Here is a 4,899-nt window from a genome sequence, read left to right as displayed (position 1 = left end):
ATTCTTGCAACTTTTGGAGTTCACTACCCAACAGTCAAAAATGCTGTGCTTTGAATACTGCAGTTTGTCATGGAAATAGTTCTCACTAACAAATAGTACATATGTGGATTTACTCTGGAGGAAACTGGTTTGGATTTGACCAAATTCTGAGTGTTTGAAAATTTCACGATGAGCAGACAGTAGTTTTTTTGCTAAGCTTGTTAAAGATGAACCTATTACATCTTGTGCAATCATAAGATGACGGTGACCCGACGGTGTGGTGGTACTTTTTTGGCATGCTACCCCTATACACATATAGTAGATATCCATAGAAAGTGACTGACCAATGTTCTTGGGTTTGCTTTCACTCCTACAATGTAAGTAACTGGTCCCCAGATCACCTGAAGAGCCCTTTCTGTTCCCGTCCCTCCCTCCCCAAAGAACCTGGAACCTGTGAGATAAACTCAGGGAAAAAATGATCAGAAAGTGATATAGTTAACTTAGGAACAATATGTATTATCGCTTTCATTCATCTGAGAAGGTCTAGGTATGCTAAAGACCAAATTGCAGATTTAATGAGGTGTTACTGTCCCAGTTGTACAGAGGAAAACAGTTCTGGAGAATTCAAGATATTCTGGTGCTTTGGAACAAAACGGTTCTCTTTCAATACATGCAAGTTTGATATTTGGCATGTGCAATAACAGTTTCCTTCATATGCAGCCATCATCTATTGAAGCCTGCAAATTCATTAATTGCATGATAAAAAAGTTTTATTTCACTTACTTATAATTGCTTAGTGAAGCTTTACCAGAGAAAGATTTGTTTTTACTTCCATGCCTGGAAGAGAGATCAGACCATCAGACTGATTTTGAAAAATGTGCCATTTGGCATTTTGTTAGAGATTGCTATTTCCAGGTAAAGATCTTATAGATCAGAGTAGCTCATTTTCTAACTTAATGCTATTCATCTTCGCTCTCCTCCTCACAGGTCCCTCATACAATTGGTGACTATGTTCCGATTCATATAATTTTGGGCTCCCACAGAAAAACTTACATACCATATTGAAGGAATTAATCTTGCTTCTGTTTTACAAGGTTTTTTTTAAAAAAAAATATTCCTGGGATTTCCCCACGTAGAATATTCTAGGTAATTTATATGGGCCTCCAACCACACTGCTAAAGATCAGTCTGTACTCTCTTGCATGCATCCATTCTTTCATCTACAAACTGTCCCCAGCCTATCGGGGATGTCCTAGTTATTGAAAATTAGACATGTGGAAACGATTCCATGGTTGCCATTTAAAAGAAATAACTTGCCAGTAGATATTATGGCCATACTTATAGACGATATAGTGACAGGTTCTTTAGAAATGTAGGTAGGTAGTTACCTATCTGCAGTAGATACTACACTGTCCCCCTATTCTTGGAATAGACAATAATTGTGGTAAAGGGTAGTACAGGTTGGCAAATACCAATTTTTAAGTGGTGTCCACTGTCTATTCATAAGTTATATTGCTGTTTAAACTCCTTTTCAGAAAGAAGGATGTTTGCTGGCCAATGCAGTGTGATCACTGCTGCTGCTACTTGATAACTGTTACCGATGGGCTAAGAATTGCACACACCACTGCTCTGTACTACAACTACTATTTCTTCTCCCCACACTCCTCTAGCTCACTTGTTTATCTCATCCACTTGTTATATCTTGTTCTTTTTTAGAGTGTAAGGTCTTTGGAGCAGGTACTGTCATTCACTGTGTGTTTATACAGAGCTTAGAGCACAATAGTATCGAAGCCTCTAGGGTTCACAATAATGATGATCCACAAGGTCATGGGAACCTTTCCCATGAGACCCTCCCCATTACTCCACGTCTTCCTCACTGCTCTTTTTTAAGGTCACTTCTCCCCCAACCTTCTTTTGTCCCTGTCAGCATATGGAAGTTTGTAGTGGGAGCTGGTTCTAATAAGTTGTTAGTTTTGTGTTGAATATTGCATTAGCTGTTAGACATTTTTCAGTTACATGACAAATGTTTTGTACTTTGACTTTGTTACCAGTGTTACTTTTTGTATTTATACTGATGTAACATGTTATGAACCAATATTTCAGTTACCCATTTCCTTTTTGATTCATTAATATTATGGGATACAAACTATTTGAAATATAAAACATTTAAAATATTTTACCATAAAACCAAAAAAAAAAGGGGGTATTAATTTTCATCCTAAAATTGGATGAAAGACTGGTGGAAAGACTCCAATTGACTTCAGTGAGCTTTAGAGCAGAACCTTATAGTATAAAAAGCACATTAAATGTTTATACTTTCATTTAAAACCAAATGGCCAGAAACATGATCATACACTATCACCTCCTATCACAGACAGAGCTTTTTTGGGGGGTGGAGGGGGGAGATGAAGGTCTATTGGTAATATGTGTGAAATATATATGTGGCAGTGGGGGGTAGTTTAATCTAATTCTAACTGAATATATTTAGACTAAGTATCTTTGGTTTGGTAGTGCTGCTATTTTCATGGGCTGTATATTCCTCATTCATTTTTACCAGGGTGCCTTGAATATATCTTGGCGGTGATTTGGCTCAGTCCACTTTCTATCTGGATATTGTAGACTCCTGACACTATAGGCACATAATAGGACTTGCTTCTACAAAATTGTGGGGTGGTGTTTGTGTTTTTGTTAATAAACTATTCAGCATCTTACTGTAATTTGCTAAAAATGCAGTAATTGGAATGTAAAGTAAAATATGTTGATTTAGAAGTCACCCAATATGTCTGGTTTATCTATCTGCATCAGTTAACTTGATTTTGAAAACTATTATGTAGTTTAATTCCCCCCCCCCCAAATAGGGGGGTTTCGGTTTTGTTGGTTGGTGATGGGTGGGTGAGATGACTCACTCACAAAAATACAAAATGATCTTTAACTTTTAAAGCCGAGAAATATTACATCATTGATATGGTCATAATCAGGTAGTGAAGACTTAACGAATGCCATTTTAAAATTAATTATTTTCTCTTATTAAAGAGAAGTCAGAATTCAGTGAAAAGGAAAACAAGACACAGACACCTTTTGAGGGACAAAGTCGCAGTCTACAAGTCTCAGATGAAAATATAGACCAATTTAAAGCAACACTTGTGCCAGGTAATATCCATTCATTATAAACTGGAGTAGCAAATCAGAATATCTGCTGTACGTAATGTCTCCAGTTTTATCTCTTAGTGTAATAACCACTAAATGGCTTTTCACTTCAGTTGTTTCCTGCTAAATAGACTACTGCCTACACACCACAGGCTGATTTTATATTAAACGACAACAGACTGCACCCAAATATTAGGGGTCATAGTCTGTGCTTGCCTCAAACTGAACTCCAAAGTTGTACCTGAAAGTTTTGCATTCACAAAGCAGGTAGTTAGACATGTAACTACCCCTGCAGGTGTACACAGTATCAGAGGCCAAGCTTTAAATTATTAGTAACTGTCAAATTTTTCAAAATAAATCAGAAAAAGCTTTTCTAAGTTTATCTTCTTGACTTTAGTGTCTAGCTATCTCTGCCATAGGTGCATTAGAAATGCCTCTATTGGCTCGCCACAGCTCCACATGTAACCTGTTAGCATGTCAGAGTTATGGGCTGAGTAAGTGATTGCTGAGAAGCCATAATTTGCCTTAGTGCTTATTGTACTACTAATTAAGACACACTTAGAATTTACTTTTTCCCCCCTCCCAAACAGAGCCTACAAGTGTCACAACAAAGGCAAACATGAAGGATGCCAAACGATTTGAATTTTTTAAAGAGCATGAAGGTAAAATATTGGCTGTTACTTATTTAAAAAAAAATAAAGCTGCACATTAAGACATTGGTTTAGTGTAGGCAAACAGATAAAATACCAGCTTGCTCTGCCTGCCCATCTCAACAAAATGTATTGTAGTTTAGTTAAAAGGAGTCTTACCTAATGCAACAGGGGTATAATTTCAGCTTTGTTGTCCTGTATTTATTGACTTAGTAAGCTACTGCTATATTTAAACTCTTGATTTATGCCTTTCAGTTGAGTTTTATTCAGCTAAAATGTATTGTGTGTGTTCAGCTGAAAGAGGGCAAACATTTTTCTATGGCTATGGCAATTTGTTTGCATAGACCTCAATTACAACATTAAAAGGGCAGATTGTGTTGTTGTTGGGCTGCTTAGATTACAATAAAAGCATCTGATGAGAAATCAGAGCTAAATACGATACAAAAACTATGGTCTACCTATTTACTAAATTTAATTTGGTACTCAAGCTGCATGGCTTTGGTTTCAGAATTCATCAAACAAGTCACAAGAAAATAATTTACAGATAGTTCACCAGTAAGGCTCTGGGGTAGCAGGACTTTATTTATGGAATAAAGCTCAGCTGACAGATAAAGAAAAGTTAAATAAATGCAACATTGCTATTTTTAACATGAATGCAACAAATAAATGTGTGTGGATGTATTTTCCCTCAACCAGCCAATCATCCAGTTGAAAACCTACAGCATGTGATTCCTAGAAATAGACTATGGGAAGAAAGGACTACTAGTGGCATTTATTGGAGAGAATAAGATGGAGTCCAGTAGCAGCACTGCTGGATGGTAGTCTCTCTCTATTGCATTGAGAGATTTTTATTTACGTTAATGGATTTTAGTATGAGATATATGCTAAATTACTGCTATAAATGCTGGCTTTTGGATTCCAGAGTACTGTTGCTGCAGATTAGGTTGCCAGAATTAAGGGTGCTGTTTCTAAGGAGTAGATTTAGTACAACGTGTGTCCAGCTTCTATGCATACTGATTTTTCTGGGCTTCCAAAGCTTCCTTCTGAAGCCAAATGTTTACTGGCAGAGCATCTAAGTCCAAGGTCAGATTACTGCAGAGGCAGTACACATAGCCCTGAGGGAA

The sequence above is a fragment of the Malaclemys terrapin genome, chromosome 1 (genome assembly GCF_027887155.1).
Source record: "Malaclemys terrapin pileata isolate rMalTer1 chromosome 1, rMalTer1.hap1, whole genome shotgun sequence".
Classification (NCBI taxonomy): Eukaryota; Metazoa; Chordata; order Testudines; family Emydidae; genus Malaclemys; species Malaclemys terrapin.
Note: the sequence above shows the minus strand (reverse complement) of the source record.